This window comes from Danio aesculapii, chromosome 10 (assembly GCF_903798145.1).
Source record: "Danio aesculapii chromosome 10, fDanAes4.1, whole genome shotgun sequence".
Classification (NCBI taxonomy): Eukaryota; Metazoa; Chordata; class Actinopteri; order Cypriniformes; family Danionidae; genus Danio; species Danio aesculapii.
In genome coordinates this window covers 7,930,624-7,954,656 of record NC_079444.1, presented here as the reverse complement: position 1 = coordinate 7,954,656, position 24,033 = coordinate 7,930,624, and positions in this window count along the sequence as shown.

The following is a 24,033-nucleotide window of genomic DNA, read 5'->3' as shown; positions in this document are numbered from 1 at the left end:
CGGCAGATGCCTCCAGTATGGGGTGGGGGGGGCCGTGTGTAGCGGGCATGCTGCTGCGGACCTGTGGAGGGGAACCCAGCTGCATTGGCATATCAACTGCCTAGAGCTGTTGGCAGTGTTTCTCGCTCTGCGCCGCTTTTTACCGATGCTGAGGGGGCAACACGTGCTGGTCAGGACGGACAGCATGGCCGCGGTAGCGTATTCCATCCGGATGGGGGGTATACGCTCCCGCTGCATGTCTCAGCTCGCTCGCCGTCTGCTCCTCTGGAGTCATACGCGGCTGAAGTCGCTGCTTGCTATTCACACCCCGGATGGGCTCAACTGTGCGGCCAACAGGCTCTCACGGCAGCTCCTTCCCCGGGAGAATGGCGACTCCACCCCGAGTCATGCGTAAGTATGCACTCCCCCCAGTGAGACTACTCGCGCAGTTTCTGTGCAAGGTCAGGGAGGACGAGGGGCAGGTCTTGCTAGTTGCGCCCCTGGCCCAACCGGACCTGGATATCAGAACTCTCCCTCCTCGCGACGCCCCCCCTGGCGAGTCCCTTTGAGAGAGGACTTACTCTCTCAGGGACAGGGCACCATCTGGCACCCTCGCTTAGTTCTGTGGAACCTCCACATGGGGTCCATAAGACGCGACGAGGAAGACTTAGGTAACCTACCGGTGGCGGTGGTTAATACCATCACTCAGGCTAGTGCACCCTCTACGAGGCATGCCTACGCCCTGGAGTGGAGTCTATTCACTGAGTGGTGCGCTTCTCGCCGAGAAGACCCCCGATCTTGCCAGATCAGTGTTGTGCTTTCTTTCCTTCAGGACAGGTGGAGCGAAGGCTGTCGCGCTCCACACTGAGGGTTTACGTGGCCACCATTTCCGCTCATCATGGTGCGTGGATGGCGGCACCGTGGGGAGGCATAACCTCATCATCCAGCTCCTCAGAGGTGCTAGGCGGATGTTTCCACCCCGCCCCCCTCTCATACCCTCTTGAGATCTCGCGGTAGTGCTACGAGCCTATGTGGGGATCCCTTCGAACCACTCGACTCAGTATCCTTGAGATTTCTGTCCTTGAAGACAGCTCTGCTGGTCGTGTTGGCATCGGTTAAGAGGGTTAGGTACCTGGAGGCATTTTCGGTCAGTGACTCGTGCCTAGAATTCGGGCCAGCCTACTCTCACGTTGTCCTGAGACCCCGGCCCGGCTATGTGCCCAAGGTTCCTACCACGCCGTTTAAGAATCAGGTAGTGAGCCTGCAAGCGCTGCCCGCGGAGGAGGCAGACCCAGCCCTTTCATTGTTGTGTCCTGTTCGCGCTTTGCGAATATATGTGGACCACACTCAGAGCCTTAGATCCTCTGACCAGCTCTTTGTCCATTACAGTGGTCGGCAGATGGGAAGTGCCGTATCTAAACAGAGGTTGGCCCACGGGATAGTGGATGCCATCTCCCTCGCCTTTGGGCCAGGGTGAGCCGTGTCCCCCGGGGGTGAGAGCGCACTCCACTACGGAGCATCGCATCCTCCTGGGCGTTAGCACGCGGCGCCTCTCTGACAGACATTTGTAGAGCTACGGGTTGGGTGACACCCAATACATTTGCAAGGTTACAATCTGCGAGTGGAGCCGGTTTCCTCAAGGGTATTAGGCAACCCTTGGTGATTGAGGAAACGATTCGGTTGAGGTGTCGAAACACGCTTGCTGCGCCACTCTCCCTAACCCGGAGATACGTGCGCTTTTTCAGCTTTGTCAGTTTAGTTCCCCATTTCTTTGGCGAACCCTGCAGAGTTCCTCCGAGGCCCCCAGCACCTGACTCAGCGGAGGAGTCAGGTGTTGGCCCGTTACGTTGTCGGCATGCCCGCTGGTCAGCCCGCGTTCTGGGTATAGGTGCCTGCTATGTGTGATCCCCGCTGGCGATCCCATACGTTCACTCAGCCACGGTATAGTCACCCCTTCTAGGGCAGGCTCGTGCCTTCCCTCCCCGCTAACCATCCTTATGCAAGGACTCCCCATCTCTGGGCTAGTCCATAGGTTGTCACCAGGTCTCCCCTCTGGGTAACAGGTGAGCTCCGCAGCGTCCTCCCTATCGGGACTGAACGCTTTCCCAACGTACTGTCGTATCAAAACCTATTTTACTGGGTTATTGCGACTCCCCGAAAAACATAACTGTTCTGAACAGGTAAGTGAGGGCCAGGGGACACGTTGGAAGACTGTGTCTCGGGGCGTTGTAGGTGCGCTCGCTCTACTGCGTGGCACACCCTTCGCCAGGGACGCAGTAAGGTTCTTTCGTTGTGGCGTTTTCCATAGATTTCCCCATAGTGGAAGTTTCCACATAGCATTGGAGTTCCCCATCCGAAGGGGAACGCTACGGTTACTAAAGTAACCCTTCGTTCCCCGAGGGGGGGAACGGAAATGCTATGTTCCTTCGCCACAACGATTGTCCCTTAGCTGTTGAGCGTGAAAGGTCTCTTCAGCTAGAAAAGGATGTCGAGCATGGCACTGGCTGCGTCTTTATAGCATGACTGATTGTCATTGACGCCAGCTGTGCACGCTGACGCTGCCAACTCATTGGCATTTCATTGGCCCGTTTTTATACTCTTTCAGATGATTGGATTCTGACGAAATCCCCATAGTGGAAGTTTCCACATAGCATTTCCGTTCCCCCCCTCGGGGAACGAAGGGTTACTTTAGTAACCGTAGCGTTTTCAATATTACATACTGCATTCATTCATTCATTCATTATTTTCCTTATCAGGGGTCTCCACAGCAGAATGAACTGCCAACTTATCCAGCATATGTTTTACACAGTGAACGTCCTTCCAGCTGCAACCCAGTACTGGGAAACATCCATACATTTCTCATTCACACACATACACTGCGTTTGTTCGATTAACCTAAACTGCATGTCTTTGGGCTGTGAGGGAAACCAGAGCAACCACGTGAACACGGGGAGAAAATACAAACTCCAACAGACCAACTGACCCAGAAAGGACTAGAACCAGTGACAGTGCTAACCACTGAGCCACTGTGTCGCCCTGAAATACCCTGCAGGCACAGGGCATTAACATGATGTCATATTGACGTTGTACTCCGTGGGGACGTTGGAATTTGTTTGGAAATAAAAATTGTCAGTGTCCAACGTCCAGCCTAAAATCAATCTAAAATCAACCAAATATTAACTTCTAATCATGTTACACGTTAACTTGTTGTAGATGTTACCACTATGACATGTATCAGACATTGGATTTTGGTCACTTTTGGTCACACAACCTAAAATCAACCAAATATCAACATAATTTGACTTTGTTGTTGGACGTCAAAATAACTTTGTCCTTAGAAAATGGCTAGACATTGAATTTTGGTCACCTGACATCAATACCTAAATTTGACCTAATAAATCAATACCTAAATCTGACCCCAAAAATGGTTTTAGTGTAAAAAGCTTTAATTTGGAGCAACACACACACACGCACGCACGCACGCACGCACGCACGCACACACACACACACACACACACACACAGTTTGCTCAAACTAAACGTGAACTTAACTGGCTAAAATCCCAATCCAGTTTTGTGTAAACAGGCCTATGGAGTCTCTTGAATAAAGAAATGAGAGTAATTAAAATATAATTAAACTGACAAACCCCACTGTGCCCTTGTTTGTAGCATTAAAATATGTTGTGCACAATACAAATAAGGTTATTCCTGTCTTTTATGCAGATGAAAGCTAATCATTCCTCTTTTTATGTGTGGTCAGTACATTTATGTTGGGAAAAAAAAAAACTAGGTGTATTCGGAAAACAACACAAGCATTGATTTAGTATGGATGAAACGTCTGTTGATTGTGGAAACGCTGAGAGGGCATTATGGGTTTGTGTCCTTAGCGTGGCAAATTTGTCACGTATGGATTATCGCAGAGCTCTGCAGTTTTCCTCTCATTGTTGGCTAAATAGCTTGTTAAGATTGAACTCTGTTTGCCTATATTAATTAAAGACAGATTTTTCTTGTGTTGACCTTGTGTTGACTATGATGCGAATTAAGCATGTGTAACCCTCGGGATTGGGTTGAACCATTTTCTCCTTTAAAAATAATAGTTTATTTTTTCCTGACATCATGTAGGAGTGGTACTAAATACGCTTTTTTTTTTGACCGCATAGATTAAACTGTTTCTCTTAAGTCGATTAATATGGATATTATTACTGGTGTTAATGCTGATTGTGAATATTTAGCTATGAAGCAAATTTGGTTACTTTGTTTAGAACAAATCGAAGTAAGTTTAGGTTTCAAATTGTTCATTTGTGCAGCTTTAGAAATTGTTATCCATCAAGGAGGTAAGGTTAATATTGCTAACATAGTCATTGAAAAATAAAGTATACAATTCCAATACACTACCTGACAGAAGTCTTGTAGCCTATCTAAATTTTAGGAACAACAAATAATAACTTGACTTCTAGTTGATCAGTTGATATCAGAAGTGGCTTATATGAAGGCAAAGGCCTCTTTACGGTTATTTTACCTAAATAAAGTATGATCATGCCTTATTTTTTAATTATTTAATTAGGACAGTAAGGTCTGACTCTGCTTAGACAAAAGTCTTGTCAGTTAACAGAAATAATGTACAGAATAGAATATAAAAGCATGCTGCAGTGGAAAATTAATTCATATTGTGTATGACTCCCATGAGCTTGGACAACTGCATCTCTGCAATGACTCAAATAACTTATTAATAAAGTCATGGCAAAGAAAGCGTTCTTGCAGGACTCCCAGAGTTCATAAAGATTCTTTGGATTCATCTTCAATGCCTCCTTCTTCATCTTCCTTAGACATGCTCAATAATGTTCATATCTGGTGACTGGGCTGGCCAATCCTGGAGCACCTTGAGCTTCTTTGCTTTCAAGAACTTTGATGTGGAGGCTGAAATATGAGAAGGAGTGCTATCCTGCTGAAGATTCTGCCCTCTCCTGTGGTTTGTAATGTAATGGGCAGCAGATGTCTTGATTCTTCAGGCTGTAGATGTTGCCATCCACTCTCGTCAGATGTCTTGCACGCTGAATACTGAATGTAACCCCAAACCATGATTTTTCCTTCACCAAACTTGACTGATTTCTATAGGAATCTTGGGTCCATGTGGGTTCCAGCAGGACTTTTGCAGTTTTTGTGATGATTGGGATGCAGTTCAACAGATGATTCATTGGAAAAATCTACCTCTAAGTCAAGTTATTATTTGTCGCTTTTACAACCAGGATCAACGACAAGACTTTTATCAGGGAGTGTGTGTGTGTGTGTGTGTGTGTGTGTGTGTGTGTGTATATATATATATATACATATACACACACACATATACATATATATATATATATACACATAAATCTTTTCTAATTAATACATCTGAAAATTAATTGTATTACTTGGCTCAGTACTACTAAAAATTCCAGTAAATTTCAATAAACTGAAAATAGCAATTAAATGATTTAATTAATTATTTTTTATTTAAACTAAGTAACAAAACAGTTTCTTGTTACCTTTATTAAATTACAAACATAACCTTCTTTAGTTAACAAATCTGCAAAAAAAAAAATACTTAAGTTAAACTTTATATGCATTAAAATGCCAATGATATCATATATTTAGTATACTGTATTTACTGTTTCAACAAAATTAAGAAAAGTCTAACTCCACTGTTACTTAAGCATGTGGAATTTGCTTCTTAACTTTACTCTGCACATTTTATACATTATTATACAGTTACAATACAAGTAAACTTAAGTTTTTTTAAACTCAAGTACACACACACACACACACACACACACATACATACATACATACATACATACATACACATATATATATATATATATATATATATATATATATATATATATATATATATATTTATTTATTTATTTATTTTATTTTATTTTTTTTTTACTATGAATAATTAACTTAATTACAGAATCTAGTAACTCATTTCACCCAACATCACTGGTAATATGTAAAGACACTGAAAGTATGAGAGTCTGCTGACATTTTTAGATGAAATTCAAAATGTGGTTGAAATACCCAAAGAAGCTGGGAATATATATAGAAAGAAAACATGAAACAAAAAGCTCAGGTAAGAGTATCTGGAGAAAGTAGCAGGACAACAGCAAGTGTAATATCCTGAGGGACTTCTTGATCGAGACCAAAGAAAAAAGCAGTGGCCATTGAGCTCGACATAAACAAGAGGACAGCAGTGATAGTGTCTGTCCCAAATGACAGTGACATAAAAAAATGAGTGTGTGGAACAAAGAAACTCGAGGAACTGAAGGAGATGCTACAGAAAACAACTGAAGACTCAAAGCCAAGTTCCTTCATTCAGTAAAGTGCAATCCTTTTCTTACTCCAGCAAACCCGGGAGCCTCAAAATCTCTGACAGAGGAACACAGAAGTCCAGAAATAGTGGAGAGGAGACCAGGCCTTAAAGTTGTCACAATGAGTATGTGTATCCTAGTATGTGTATCCTAGTATGTGTGAACATACCTGGCAATAAAGCTCTTTCTGATTCTGATCTGATTCTGACGATGTCTTAGAAATGTAAAAAATACCCTCAAATGTTAAACTCTAGTAAATTAGAATACTGCATTGGTAAATTAGGAATGTTATACCCATTGACTACAGTATATATATATATATATATATATATATACAGTATACAGAATACATGACTACAGTATTTTGGTGGCAAAACATTTAAAACTTTTTGAAATAGGTGACGTTTTAAAAACTAGAATGTTATTTTGTGGCAGCAATGTTGTCTGTAAACAAAACCACAAAGTAAACAAGAAAAAGAAATGCAAATAAAACCCTTTTTGTCATGTAAATATACCCTGAAATATATTAATCTAAATTCTGCTCTCTAAACCAGAGGTTTTAATTCTTTTAGATGATACATATCCAAAAATTTGATTGCGCTCATATAAAGGACCACCACCCTAAAATAATCAAAAATATTCTAACCTATTAGAAATGGGTTGTAACCAAACGGCAACCCCCTGCTCTTCCTCGTGAAGCAAATATGGAAGTAACTGAAACTGCAATTCAGCGAAATTTCGCTAGTCCTGGCTCCATAATAGAGCAAATTTCTATTGAGCCCACTGTTAATATGGCCAACTTTACAGCAGAAAAAAAGGTATTGAGCCTGGTACAAAGAACGATTTTGGTTCATATAGCTAATATTACACTTCATGACAACTGTGAGGAGGGTGAATTTTTTTTTATAACTCATCCGTTTCATTTATATTAAGTTATATTAAGTCTGCATAATTAAGGTTGAGGCCACTTGAGTGACAGCTAGGTCTCGCTGCTTGCTGTCTCGTCACCTCAGCTGATTCCAGCTGATTAGCTGTCGATCTGGGCATATACAGTTGAAGTCACAATTATTAGCCCCCCCTTTTTTTCCTTTTTTAAATATTTACCAAATAATGTTTAACAGAGCAAGGAAATTTTCACAGTATGTCTGATATTATTTTTTCTTCTGGAGAAAGTCTTATTTGTTTTATTTCAGCTTGAATAAAAGCAGTTTTAAATTTTTTACAAACCATTTTAGGGTCAAAATTATTATAGCCCCTTTTAGCTTTTTTTTCTCGATTGTCTACAGAACAAACCACCATTATACAATAACTTGCCTAATTACCCTAACCTGCCTAGTTAACCTAATTAACCTAGTTAAGCCTTTAAATGTCACTTTAAGCTGTAGAGAAGTGTATATCTAGTAAAATATTTTTTACTGTCATCATGGCAAAGATAAAATAAATCAGTGATACATATCTACCATCTCTTTAAATGTATTTGTTTCATTTAAGATCACTTATTATTTATATTTTCTTTAGATCTTGAATGCACTTCAGAATCTGAAAGGTTGATTAGCTGTAAGCTATAGAACAGTCACCTAATGTTGTCATACAGTGTTATGCCTGGATTTCATGAATAGCCTTGCATTTACTAACACAGACTATATTTATAGTGTTTGAAAGTAATTTGCGTTTTTGTCCGGTAGAAAAATCCTGTAAAATGCTTAGTTGCTCGATGTATTACAACCGTGTTTTTAAATGTCTAAACACTTTATTGATATAGTGTACAACCAAGCAGGTAATGAAGTATGTTTCTCCCAAAGAAAAGCCCAGCTAAGTAAAAAATGCTACCAGGTGTCTGGTGGAAAATGGCGATGGTTGGTGACGCCTACTTTTAGCTTCTTTTGCATTCTTCAGAAAACTATGAGTGACATCAAAACGCAAACCTTTTGGAAGCATACAAATGTCCAAAGAGATGTCCAAAGTATTTACATGCAATGACCCAGAGACTGTTTATAGACTGCATGTCACTGATGAAGAAATGAAGGGTGTCAACTGTATGATGAATGAAATCACCAAACAGCCTTAAACGATCATTAAATAGAATGAATGAAGAATGGAAGGAAGGGCCGAATGAAGAAAGGACTGTACAAGGAATAGAAGGAAGGACCAAATGAATGAAGGAAGGATTCAAGGAAGGACTGAACAAACTAAGGAAGGAACGAACGAACGAACAAATGAAGGAAGGAAGGAAGGAACAACTGAATGAAGGAAGGATTCAAGGGAGAATTAAAACTAGGGAAAGAAGGAAGGAAAGAAGAAACCAATAAATGAATGAATGACTGAACAAAAGACCTAATGAGGGAAGGAACAAAAATATGAACAAACTAATGAATGAATGAGCGAATTAATTAAGGGAGGAACAAAGAAAGAAACAAATGAAGAAAGGATTCAAGGAAGGACTGAACAAACGAAGGAAGAAAGGAAGGAATGAAAGTACAAACAAACGAATGAAGGAACAACTGAATGAAGGAAGGATTCAAGGCAGGACTAAACAAATTAAGGAAGGAAGGAAAGAAGGAACCAATAAATGAATGAATGACTAAACAAAGGACCTAATGAAGGAAGGAGCAAAAATATGAACAAACTAATGAATGATAAGTGAATGAATGAAGGGAGGAACAAAGGAAGGAACAAAAGAATGAATGGAAGGAACAAGCAAACTAATGAATGAATGAAAGAAGGACAGAATGAACAAACAATGAAAGGAAGGAAGGTAATAAACGAATATAGGAAGATCACTAAATGCACTACAGAACGTTACAGTTACACATACCTGCACAAATTCCCTGTAAACACATCAGTTTTTCACAGCGTAATACTCACTACTTACTACTCTTGAGTACTTTTGAAAGGTCTACTTTTTACTCATACTTTTAAGTATTATTTACAACAGTTACTTTTACTCTACTTGCACTAAATTTTTAGGCAAGTTGTGGTACTTTTACTTGAGTATGATTTTTCAGTACTCTTTCCACCATTGCACTTGATTGTGTGAGAACAATCGAGGATCAAAACATGACCTCTCTGTACAGAAATTGAAAACATGGACTAATCGCTCGATTTTTTTAAATGTCTAATCATTTTGTTTAATCCCGCCCCTTTTCACTGCAATCATTATGATTACTCTCACCTGAGTTCTGATTAGCCCTGCACCTGCACATCATCCCCAGCAATCCCTCCAGTCCCATAAATATCTGCACCTTACTCCATTCAGTGTCTGGCCTCTTTTATGGTCAGTGCTAGCTAGCTATTGCTATACTTACCCGTTTCATTTCTTTGTTATCTCCAGTATTTCTTATTTTGCCTTCCTAGTGTGATTCCCTCCTGGTCTTGTCTGTTGTCTGCTTCCCGATCCCTCAGTGTACCCTCCATTTCATTCCTACGGTCCCTCAGAATTATCTGGTCCAAATTGTCATCTCTGCTGCAATAGAATCTCATTGGTCATATCATTCATCTGCCATCTATTTCAATAAACTGTCATTATACTCACAGCTCTGGTCTCAGTTCTCCTTCTGTGACATGGGTATTATAAATGGGTATAATATTATTTGCAAAATATTAAGTTACACTGTATTTTTTTATACTTATTATGGTAGTGTAATTATGTATTTAATTATTTTGATATTATTAATCTAATCTTGTTTGAATCATGTTTACTATTCTTTATTTTAATAACATTTTGGAATAGCGTTTTATAAATAACTTTAATGAATGTTACTTTTCAGAATTATTTTAATGGTGTTATTTTAATCTATATTTTAATAATTTGTTTATTCTCAAGTGTGATCATTTTAATAAAATTTTCATTTTATATAAAAAAATATGATTAAAAAAAAATTATAAAATCTCCAAACTAGTATTTTCAAGCAAGACCCAGTTTGAAAATCTTTGATCAAATGTATAATTCTGGAGACAAATCGCATGTTGGTCGTTTTAACATATTCATAAGTCTGTTGGATTGTTTCATTTCTATCTTTGCCAGCATTTCATTATGCTTTTACACTTATTTAGCATTTTCCAGACTCAATAGTTCAGTTAGGTTCTGCTTTTATATAGCAAATGCTTTTTTTGGAGCCAAAAAAATAAAAATACTGGATCAGAATAATCTCATGTTGTACTTTTTTTTTGTAGCTCGTTATTCATTTTTGCACTGACCTTCAACTTACAGAATAATGTCTATTTTACAACTCTAAATCTGCTCAAATTCAGAATGCTTGGTTTCAGAAAAAAAAAATTAAAGTGTGTGGAGTGTTTATTCATTGCATGTTTTCAAATTAATTTTGTTTTCCATCAGCTAGTATGTTTTAATGCTCGTGTTTAATCAGGTTTGGAAAACACTATTTCCTTGCATTACCATCAGTCATGCATCTGATGGAGCATGAAATCATGGTTATTGCACATTTGCTTGAATCTATATGAGAGAACAGGATTAAAGTAACGTAAATTTCAAGAGTTCACACTTAGCTGATGATTGGTAATAAGCTTGTTTGGCATGCTGTCCCAGGAGAGAGCTCTGAACATATAATATCCTCAAGCCCTGGGCTCCCTCTTGTTAGCAGGGCAAGAGGGGGATTTGAGCTCAGGTAGATCTCGATGAACTTCCTCAACTTATTTCTGGCTAATGGCAGATATAATAAGTTTAAGAGAAATATGACTTGCTAAGAGCTTGACTTTGATGTTAATTCCGTATGTCAATTTACTTAGGTTGCATGTTTTTTGGACTGTGGGAGGAAACCGGAGAACCCAGGGAAAACCCATGCAAGCACTCGTTTTGCACTGGTCAACTGGTTTAGTAGGGACTTTAACCAGATTCATTCTTGCTGTGAGGCAACAGTGCTAATCACTGGGCCGCTGTGTCACCCAAAGAGGGGGAGTAGGGGTGAGTGGGGGTATTCTTCAAGATGAAGATACTGAGATAAGAAACTCTGGTTATTTATAGAGAGTTAGGAATCATCTGATTGGTGAATCATCCATTAGTTAATGCGTCACCAGCCGTGAACAATCATAAGCATGTGATCCTCTTGAAATTAGTTCATAAATAAACTTTACGTACAATTTACACAATGACATTGCCTGCAGTGTCTTACTAGAGAAGCGGGAAAATAAACACAACAGAAATTCAAATATCAAACTAAAATGCCATTTAAATGAAGCATATGTTCCCTTCAAGCTGAAATCATGGCTGAAAATGTGCAGTTTTGCAGTTGAATTAGGACAAACGTTTCATGTGAAACGAGAAGCATACAGAATGTGGAGTTCAAGGACAGGGATTCAAAAATTAGCACAAAAAGGTAACATGCTAACATTGTCACGTACTGTTAGCATACACCTAGGCAGTGTTAAAGAAAAGTCAAAGTTTAACTACATTTTAAAGATCAACAATTTAAACTGTGATGTTGGCGTGAGAAAGTCAGGCCTGAAAATTTGAAGTAGTTTAAAAAGATTAATATATTACTGTATATTAGGGGCTTAACAGTATTTTTATTCAACACAGGCTCATTGTGAAATTGTACACCGGTATAGATTTCTGGAGAGCGCGAATTATGTAGCCAGAGCTACGCATGGCTGCATTTTGTCTTTAAAATGAATGCTATGGGGCATAATGGTGCTGCCAATGACATCTCTTTCTTTTCACGCTACCAGTGGACCAATTACCTCTGTGTGGACTGATTTTCCGCTGTTACCAGTTTTTCCAGTAGCTCGCCATGTATGTCGGTGGACTTGAAAGGCTGAGAGGAGTTGACTGCGATGACGGGGTTTGAGTCTGGCTAAGAACAGATCCAGAAAGCAGGTAAAACAAAAAAAAAAAATGCAAAAAATTAAATAAACAAGTAAATAACAGGGTGAGAATGTGGTGATATCTGAAAACATGGTTAAAAAAAAATCAGGCGAGGGCTTTTCTTTTTTGAATTGCTTTTGAAAACACTATTGGTTTGGTTTAGGGAAGTGGGTGGGGTTATCGGTCGGTCAGTCGGGTCCAGTCAGTCAGTCTGTCGACAGGGGCATTGGTAGATTTACGCGAAAAAAGCAGGCGCGAATGGCACTCGCAAGATAAATTTGTGATCTGAAAAAGCATCCACAGCGGCCTCTGGTGGATTCACGAAAACAAAAACTGCAAAAATAATTTAACTCCTTGGACGTATATCGTGATGTCCAGAAATGTATATAGGGCTACGTTTCAATAATGAGCCTGGTTGTTTTAATCAGTACTGAACTGTCACTGTATGGGAGTGGTTGTTTGGTTCATGCATCAAATACAGTCAGTCCATATGTGGTCACTGGAGACAGACCACAGCAGTGCAACAACTCGGAAGCTGTTCACAAAGAAAGTGTTGCTGTGTTTGAAAATGCAATATGCAGCACTCGGAAATGGTACTGCCATGTTGCCATTGCCATATCAACACAGAAGTTTGCAACACTTGCCCCATCTTCGAGTTCTTCTGACTGGTCCACTGCTGTGGAGCTGACATTAATGCGCCACTGTGCGTAAAAGCTGAAACTGTTTTCAGTCATCTAAAAACATAGGGCTCATGTGCGAGGTGCTGTAGAAGACATGAGTGTATAATGGTCACGCACAGCCATCAATCGCATTTACATAGAATAACAATGGAAATATAAGATGCTTGGTGGATTTGCTTGTGCAACCATGCCACTTTTACATAACTTCAATATCTTTTTGTAGCTCATTAATTTTTTGCCACTAAAAGTTTTTTGTTCTTTTATAGCATATTCTGTTCATCTCAGCTATAAATGGGGTATACTGTATGCACACAGACTTTTATCTTTCAGCCAGCCACAGGGCTTCCGGTGAATTGTCTTTCCATTTCAAAATTGCCTTGTTTAAGGCCTGATTTCTTTAAACATCTTCATGTCATCTTCATTTCCTAATAGATATATTATTTGAAGGAGGTCTCAGACTGAAAGCACTGCGTTAAGTTCCATTTTCCCCTGCTATGGCTTAAATATGACAATTTATTTTACCTCAGTATTTTCAATGGAGTTTGAACAATTAAATGAATGCTTAAAGCGATTTAACTGAATGTATTTTAATGACATTACAACATCAATGCTGTAAAAACAACCTTGTAAAATTGAAAATAGTCACATTAAGCTTTCACCGGAAGTTTATCATTGGCTGAAAAACACTAGCTGTGCATATACCCATTGTAACCTTGGGATATGACATACTTTTGGAAAAATGTGGGGGTTTCCAATGACTCTGGGAAGGGTTATGATGTGGTGCATTGATGAGAGCTCGGCTTCCCCCATGCAAACGCTTCAGCCCACAGTAAGAGAGCTGGTTTGCTGTTGGGCGTTGAGGGTTACTTGTTTGTTCACATCTGTCTGCGGGATTGGAGTGAGCTTAGAGCATCCCTGCAAAACACATGCATCCAAGGGCAAACATTTTCCCAAGGGAAAGGGATTAGGTTCACCCTCACTGACATATGTGTAACAACTAGAAATTCTGTCCATCACCCACTCACCACTGCAAAGGGTGTAATTGTGGAGTTGACGTATAATTAGGGGGCCTGTCTGTGAAGTAAGATCACATAAAATTAATTGAGTGTCAGGATGTTTTTGGATCAAATTCAGCCTAGTGGAACTGTTCTGACAACAGCCCAGGATATGTGTGTGCATGTGTGTGTGTGTAAAATATAGGGAGGGGTTAGAATGAGTTCCTATGAGATCTTCTGGGGATTTGCTACCCCAGAAAAAAGGAGGAAATTGTGAGGTTTGGGTTTAATGTGGGATTATGTTAGTCACTAAGTTTCTAAGACCTCATGCAGTGTTCAAAACTTTGCTGAAAGGGTGTGGAGAGGGTCTTTAATGGCATCACATCTCCACATGCATTTTCTGCAAACACTCTCTCAACTAACTCCATGGGGTGCGTCCCGGGATGCTTTTAAACAGAACTATGGGGGTTCCCATGTATGCTTAAAAATATACAGCATAAGTGACATCCAATTAGTCTCACAAAAGTAATGTTATATTCATAGAAAGTTTCCTGTATATGATGTTGGAAAAGAGCACAGCAGTAGCAATGCTTTACATTATGAAGGCAATCCAATCAAATGTGTTTTCAACCCTTAAAGTGGTAGAACAAGCTCAATGCATATCAAATCCTACTCACACCTGTATTTACTGTCTTGTGATCACATTCTCTAAAGCATATCTTATTACTAGGTATAACTGGGGACAAAACTGCAGACACACTTAAAACTGAGGAACAAATTCACATAGGCTCACCAAAGTCGGACAATGGGAGATTCGAGAAAGGTTGTCTAGTAATGAGTCCAGGGTTTCTGCGAGTCTTAAAAAAAGTCTTAATCATGTTTTTGTTAATTAAGTCCATGTAAAGGTCTTAAATCAGAGCAGAAAGTCTTAAATTCCTATGATCATGGCATTAATGTTTTGAGGAAAAGTTATCATTGATTATGTTTACATGAACATCAGTAATCAAATAATTTACCTCAATCTGTCACAATCACAAGTGATTCAGGCTTGTAGATCATTGGGAATCATTCACTTTCACTCAGGACTACAAATCTGTCACCATATGGACTACAAATCCTGTCATGCACCACACACTCAAACCTGATTGCTATCACATACAGCTGAAGCTGTTCAGAACTGATTACATGGACTTTAAAAAAAGCAGCACAAACACACACACACCAGTTGCTGAGTCTTGTTATACTGTATTGTGAACATTGACACGTTTCCTTTGCCTTTCCTTACAGTGTTTGACCCTTGCTTTGTTCTGTTTGTTTACGTTGCATGATGCCTCTACTGATAATTCGCCTGTTTCAAGAGTTCACACTTAGCTGATGATTGATTCTAAAGCTTGTTTGGCATGTTGTCTCAGGAGAGAGCCCTGAGCTCATAAGATCCTTGAGCCCGGCGCTCCCTCGCAGAGTGAGAAGGGAGTTTGAGCTCAGGTAGATCTCGAAAACTCCCCTGTTGTAGTAGCTAATGAACAAACAGTAATTGCTCTTAAGAGATAACTACTTACCTAGGGTCATGCCTATAGTGCTGGATAAGTCAATTAACTTAGGTTGCATGTTTTTGGATAGTGGGAGGAAATCGGGGGAAACCCACAAGGGCACAGGGAGAACTCTGCACAGAAACGTCTGCTGGCTTGGTAAGGACTAGAACCAGTGACGTTCTTGCTGTGAGGCAACAGTGCTAACCACTGGGCCACGGTGCCACCCATTTAGAAGAGGAGGAGAAGTAGGGGTAAAAAGGGGGATTCTTCAAAACGAAGATGGCTATTATATGGAACTTAGGGTATTTATAGTGCCTTAGGAATCGTCTGATTGGTGAATCATGAATGAGACAATGCGAGACCAGCCGCAAGCAATCATAAGCATGTTATCCTAACAAAATTAGTTTATAAATAAACTTTACTTACTGACCAGGCCTCTAGGTTCCCTGTATGCATCTGTTTGCCCCTATATTAGGCACTGCTTCCCTGACCATTCTCATAATAAACCTGCATTTGGATTGTTAACCCCGTTGTCAGCGTCCCTCACATTACACAATCTGAATAAGACAATCATGTGATTAAGGGGTTTATATTACTTACTTTTAGATTGTTCCTTTCATGTTTCTGTTTTATATGTTATAGTACATAGATCAATTAACGTTATTACAGTACATCACCACACTCTCCAATGTTTATTCCAGAGTTTCATGTAATTTGGGGTGTTTCAATTAGAATTTTCGGACCTCAACTCCAGTTCAACAGTTTCATTTTCATTCAGCAACATGTCTTTCATGTCCCCATGACAAACTTTGAGGGATGAGAGCATCAAGTAAGGACTGGTGGTAGAAAGTTGTTTAAATAGAATTTGATACTGCACACTTAATTGAAAAAAAAAGTATAAATTTAGCAAACAGAATTTGTGTTTTGTGATGGAGGGTGTAGTGAGCATTTTTGGGTAAATTAAAAAGCAATCAATTACAAATTATTGATTACTACTTGGAAATTGTAATCTGATTACATTACTAAAAATAAAAATAGTAGTAAAATACGCGGTGCCTCAAGAATCAGTTTTAGGCCCTTTGCTGTTTACAATATACATGCTACCCCTGGGAGACATTATTAGAAGACATGGGATCAGCTTTCACTGCTATGCAGATGATACTCAATTATATATTTCAACTAAACCTGACGAGACGTCTAAACTGTCCAAGCTAACTGAGTGTATTAAAGATGTTAAAGACTGGATGACCAACAATTATCTTCTCTAAACTCAGACAAAACAGAATTATTACTTATTGGGCCTAAATCCTGTACACAGCAGATCTCACAACTCGACCTACAATTAGAGGGATACAAAGTTAGCGTTAGCTTTACTATAAAAGATCTGGGTGTCATATTAGACAGTAATTTAACTTTTAAAAATCATATATTCCATGTCACAAAAACTGCTTTCTTTCATCTGAGAAATATCGCTAAGTTACGAAGTATGCTATCCATGGATTCAGAAAAGCTAGTCCATGCTTTTATGACTTCTAGGCTGGACTACTGTAATGCACTGTTTGCTGGCTGCCCAGCATCCTCTATTAACAAACTTCAATTAGTACAAAATGCAGCTGCCAGAGTTCTTACCAGGTCTAGAAAATTTGATCACATCACCCCAATTTTATCCTCCTTACACTGGATGCCTGTTAAGTTTCGTATTGAATTTATAATATTGCTTCTTACATATAAACTTATAATCTAGCTCCTGTTTATCGAACCAATCTTCTGTCTCGCTACAATCCAACTCGCTCTTTAAGGTCTCAAAACTTAGGGCTTACCTAGAATAGCAAAGTCAAGTAAAGGAGGTCGAGCCTTCTCATTTATAGCTCCTAAACTCTGGAATTGCCTTCCTGATAACATCCGAGGCTCAGACACACTCTCCCAATTCAAAACTAGATTAAAGACCTATCTGTTCAGTAAAGCATACACTTAGTGCACCACTTAGCGGGCTTCCACACAGGTTCTGCATCTTGTTGATATACACTATAAACAGCAGCTACGCTAATTATTTTCTTTATTCTCCATTTTCCACCTGGGGAACCTCTTCCCGAGGCCCTCAGACTATGCAGAGTCACTGATTCGATCCAAGACCAACGACGAGATGATCCCAAGGTTTCCATATCCTGGACCAGGCCGTATCCTGATCAGCTACTGTGATGGTCATGGAAGAGTGGAGAACATGAGACTGATTCCTGTGACGCTCCAGAGACAGACGAGTCTTCGCTGAGGCCAGCTTCTAGCCTCCGCCACTGAGACTGCAGCTCTGCACAAGACGTTTGGCCAGTGGAGAAATTAAAATGATCGTGCCCAACTGAGCCTGGTTTCTCTCAAGGTTTTTTTTTCTTCACTTACGCCATTAGTGAAGTTTTTTTTTCCCTCTCTGCTGTCGCCACTGGCTTGCATGGTTCAGGATCTATAGAGCTGCGCATCGTTGGATTTGCTCTTCAATATTTGGACTCTCGGTAGTGATTATTAAAACACACTGAACTGAGCTCAACTGAACTGAACTTAAACACTACAAACTGAACTACACTGTTCCTATTTACTATGACCTTTTATGTGAAGCTGCTTTGACACAATCTACATTGTATAAGCGCTATACAAATAAAGGTGAATTGAATTGAATTAATTACTTCATGTAAAAAGTAATCAGATTACTAATTACTTTACTTTTAAGTTACTTTTAAAACATAAAATATACCTATGAAAATACAACATATACTGCAGCTTTTTCGATAATTTACCATTCACTGAAAAACATTACAATGGGTTGACATTGGGTCCCAACAGCTTGACATAATCAAAAGAGCAAAAGAAAATCTTCTCTCTTCATTTACTTTTCTCTTCATTTACTTGTTCCAAACCCATTTGTCTTTTTTCCTTTTTTTGTTCTAACACAAATGAAGGCCCACAGGTTTGAAACGTTATCCAATTAAATTTAAGTCTTTTGAGAGCTAAAGTGGTAGTTTGCCACTTCCATTGTTTACTTTTTATATTGTGTTTGGCTTGATCGACCACTTGTCTTTAAGATTTTCCTAGACGTGCACACACTGATGTCTTTCTTTTTATGAACTGTCATAAACTGTCAACTTTTATTATCCTGTCATAAAATACGTTAAAAAGTCCCACACGACAGTAGTAGTTTGATTAAGGTGATTACATATATGAACTACAATTAAATAATTTGACTAAAAGAGGAATTCTCAATTAGTGCATAATACAATTAAGACTTTAGTCAGATTAAGGTAATTAAAAATCTCTGTTTACATCGTAGATTCTTTTTAGAGTGTTGATTTATATATATATATAAATATATAGGGTTACAAATCAGAGTACTGGTAAACATACTGAATGGCACCTTAAGTTTTCAACGTGCTTTGTACCATCATTCAAGTATGTGATCTTATTACTACAGTATCTTTAATTACTTATTTCTGTGGGATGCACTGTGTCATGCAATAATAATGTGTTGCCCTATAAGGTGCACATGTCATGGAGCCACTATGAAAATTATGTAAAATCACTTTCACTTTTGAGTTTGTTAGCAATGCATACACTGCACAAGGTAGTGGTGCCATCTAGCAGCAGTGTGTGGAGCTCTCCAGAGATTGATATACAGTGTATGGATTTAATTGTACGGTGTTGTGATGCAGAGGTTGCGGTGTTGTGAGCATTTAGTATGGTTTCACGTAAAAGGTACAAATGATGTGGTTAAAATGCACTTTTCTTTTCTGGTCACTTTTAAAAACACTATTGGTAGGGCTTAAGGAAGGGTTTAGGTCAGTGGTTCGCTGGTCTAGGTGATCTGTACGAAAAAGCTCTGCCTTCACATAGAAATGTACAAGAAAGCCATTCTATCTAAAACTTAACAAAAACAACCCTATAAATACCCTGTATCAGATTCACAAAAATCTAGACAGTGCCCTCTAGTGGATTTGTCATCTAAAATGTGCAATGAAGCAAAACCGGTATTTTATGTTTTGCAAAATGATGCCTGAGGCATGTATTTCCAATGAGCCTGGGTTGTAACTTTGGCTGCTCTTATAAGAAAGACACCAACCTGTGGTAACATTTGTGCTAATTATGTTTCTTTAAAATGCTTCATTATTGTTTTACATAATCACTCCTGCAGCCGGTCTTATAGCCATATCCAGAACATGTCTTAAGACTAAAGGCAACATAGGCTCATTCTGAAAACGTAGCTCTATTTACATTTCTGGAGATCAAGAATTATGTAGCCAGAGGAACATATTATCTTTAAAACAAATGCTACGTTGCGGTATGATGGTGTTGCTTTTCGTGCTTACCAGCTGACTGCTTTGTATGGATGGCTTTTCTGCTTTTACAGGTTTGTCCGGTAGCTTGACACATACATCGGAGGACTTGAGACACAGAGTGGAGTTGACCGCGGCAACACGGTTCGAGTCCGATGGAGAACGGTTCCAGAAAGCAGATAAAACAAAAACAAAAGCCAAAAAGTAAATTAATAAGTTAATAGCATGGTGAGAATGTGGTAATCTGAAAACGTGGTAAAAATCAGGCTGCCAAAAGGTCTTTTCTTTTTCTGGATTGCTTTTGAAAACATGTTGGCTTGTGTTGTGGCTCCAAGGCTATGGAACTCTCTCTCCCCTAGCACTGAGAACTCTGAAATCAGTTGAAAAAGCATTTAAGGACACATCTTTTCTTTTATTGTAAGCACTTTGTGACAAGGTCTGTGAAAGGTGCTATATAAATAAACCCTTGTTTACTTAATAATATATAGGAAGAGCTGAGAGAAATGGAGAGAAAAAAAGAGTTTATCCCTAAAGCTTGCTATATCATATTTAAACTTGAAACTATTGCTTGAAAATAAATTCTAAGTAGTCTGTGCTGTTTGAACACATTGATGGAAAGATTAAGAGCATGCGAGCTAATATGTGTGTGTGTGTCTGACATAGAGATTGAAGACTACGCTTATGTCAGGGTTCCTGTGTCAGGTGTCCAGTGTTTTGGTGTGATCATGTTGTTTCTAGGTGCCTTAGACATAAAGCATGGCTGCAGCCAATGATCAACAAGATTAGCTGAGCACAGGCAGGGGCGGAATTGAAAATGGAACTGTCAAGCCGGACATTTGCTGGACGCAAAGTTGATGCAGTCATGATGACCGATCACATTTTGTGATCATTTATTTATTTAAAAATAACAATAGCAATAATATCTAAAATATACAGTACAAATAAATCAGAATACAGTCTCTACAAACTATAGTTCATTTTTAAACAATAAGGGAAGTATGACATTTAAGTAACAAAAACATGAGAAATAAGGGGAAAACGAGAGGGCACATAAAAAGGAAATAAATATCAATGAATAGGATTATTTTGAATAATAAAAGCATTTTTAAAAAAAGCACTTTAATCCAAAAAGATTAAACAAAAATGAGCAAAAGATAAATCAATGTCACTTTTAAAATTTCTGCATAAATGGCTTGACTGGAAATAACATATTTTACAATATTATACTTTTATATTTAATAAAATATTTTTTTTTAACTTTGTTTAGAAATCTTTATAGGAGTGTCAGGATCAATGATGATAATTATTTTATTACAAGTCTGTAAGACTTATTTGAGTTAATATATAGGTTACTTACTAAAATATATAATTTAACCATTTATGGAGCTGAATTACAGTAGTCTGTATAAAAAGGCCGATTAAACCTATGCAAACAATCTAGTCATTATAAACAAATTATTTAACAAAAGATGATACTGCAGTAAAATATTTGTAGACTTTTAATAAACATGATGTATAAAAGATAGAGATGGTATAAAAAGTGAATTGTTTGTTTTGAAATTTGTGAATCGGAATTTGTTCAGTAATGAACCCGAAACACACGTTGGTGTTGTCATGTGGTGAACTGACCAATCATGTAATATCAGTGTAGTCATCGCAGCTCCCGCAGTCGCTCTTCAGATGTTGCGCCGGTTGAATCAGTTGTCTGACCTCGGATCGCTGTCGTGGTACTTTGATGCCACATGTGACAGTCACATGGCGTTGGCGCAGCGTCAATCTGGACAAAATTTCGAACCAGCATGCACAGCTTAGGACAGATTTCGATCGATCTGCACAGCTGCATGAAGTTGAATATACCTTTTGTGTTTGTGTCATGTGATTTCCTCATGGGCTGTGCTCCATGTTCTTCTGTTTGTCATGTGATTCCTTTGTTCTGTTTTCCCGCCGTTTGTTAGTGTTCAGCATTTCCACCTGTGTCTGTCTCACCCCTGTATGTAATCAGTTATTCATGTCCTGTGTATGTAAAGCTACGGTCACACTGGGCTTTGTGTGTGCAGAATTCTGCCGTGCGGCGCTGCGAAAAGGGGCGGGATTAAACAAGATGATTAGACATAAAACAAGCAAGCAATCGCTCCATGTTTTAAATTTCTGTTCAGAGAGGTGCTGTTTTGATCCTCGATTGGTCTCACGCAGTCAAGTGATGCGATTTCAGAGATCAGAGTTCACCAAGCTTGAACTTTGCACCGCAGCAGCACGCAAAACATGACGCATGACCTTGCGTTTCCGCTCTGACGCATTCGCGTGCGTATGAATGGAAGTCTATGGGAGGAAAAATCAAGTGTAAAATACAATTACAGTTCCCTCGTTATTGTAATTGTTTGAAAAAAAAAAAAAAAAACTCAATGTTTCGAACAATGCGTGTGTGCGGCACTGTGAATAAACTTACGTTTCTATGGTAACCGCGTGCGCACATAAATTTAAACAATACTCATGAGTGGTGATCATGACAAAAACAAAATAATCCTAAGGAACATTGAAAGTTTCAAAATGAGTGGGCAGAAACATTTGCTTTTATTGAAAGCTCTGGTACTCTGCTCTGTCTGATTTGAAGAAAACGCATTTTCTCTTGTAAAAAAATTTTGAACAACATTTTGAAACCCACCATGCAGCTTTTGCGGCAAAGTACCAGCCGAGCAAAAGCCGAAAGAAAGGCGTGTGAGCTCCAGCATAAAGTGCAAACCGGACAAAAACAGCAGGGGCAGGACAGGAGTTTAGACTTTTGGAAAGCATCAAATCACTGTCATATTAGCGGTCAAAACATGTGCATGACCATAAATTATTATTCCTTTATAAAAAAAAAAACAAACAAACAAAAAACTATGTCTATTATCATACAGAAATTGTAAAGCTGGGTTGGTACCTTAAAATAGTACACACCTGGATCTAAAAAGTCAATATTAATAAACGTTCTCTTTCATCCACTTGGAGATGAGTTTTGAAGAACGAAACAATCCTGGATAGTGTCAAATCGTCAATAACCAAATCCAGATAATTGAGTAATCCGAAGAACGGACCCCAGAAAGGTCATGTTTTGGTCCTCGATTCATCTCACGCAGTCAAGTGATGCGATTTCGCAGGTCAAAGTTCACCATGCGAAACTTGACGCATGACCTTGCGTTTCCAGTCTGACGCATTCATGTGCGTATGAATAGAAGTCTATGGGGAGAATAATCCAGTGTGACCGCAGCTTAGGTCCTGTGTTTAGTTCAAGCCAGTGTCTGGCATTATACATCTTCCTGAATTGTGTTCCTGTGTGTGATTCCAGTGTTCCTTCTATTGATCAGTTTGTAAGTAAATATGTTGATTTAACTCATGTGGCCTTACTGAAACAGGCTTTAGACGTGTGTTGCGATAATGTCCCAAATGACGCGGATCACACACCCAACAAGAAGCCTATATTAACAACTCAAAGCCCTGCACACTAGAAGTGCACATTCCATTTGCAAATACCGTAATGTTTTTGAATATAAAACTATATATATATATTTGAAGAGTGTCCTGACTGCTGAAAATATGAGAGAAATCTGCTACGATTTAAAAAATTTGCGACCTTTGCTCAATTTTACGGTAAATTCAGTGATCATAGAATTGTGAAATCCTTTAGGGTCTGATGCAATGGCAATAACACAATCAGAATCAGAAAGAGCTTTATTGCCACGTATGTTCACACATACGAGGAATTTGTTTTGGTGACACAGCTTCTACAGTGCAACAGGATTACAGAGACAGGACAAAAAACAGATAATAAATATATTAAAAAAAATAGAAGTAGGTAGTGAATGCAAATATGCAAAATGCATTATTTACAAACCATACACTGTGGTAAAAGTGTTGTACAAAATTCTGTGTATTTCTCCAATGAGCCAATGTTTAATAAGGATCGGCAGAAGGGCTTCAGTAAATGTGTGTTCTTTTCTCAAGTTTGAATGGATTTAAACACTCAAAGCTTTTATCCCCGATAGATAGTGTGATGAACATCAGATCTGAATAATCGGATTAATTTAATCTTTGAATTTCATATGAGATTATGGAAAATGTGAGCAGTCCGTTGACACAGAGCACAGGCACGGGGCGTGATCGCTAACCGAAGCGTCGGCTGGAAGAAGTGTTAAATGAGGCTCAGTGGTCTGGTCTCTTGGCTGGTGCCGCAGATGGTCGGAGGTCTGCGCCAGCGCTCCTGGAGGATGCCATACTGGTAATTAAAAGCGGAGCAGAAGGTACGAGCATGAAATGTGTGTGGTGTGTTGCGGTAAGACTGTAAACACCAGAGCTTTCTAAACCACCATCAGTTGCAGACT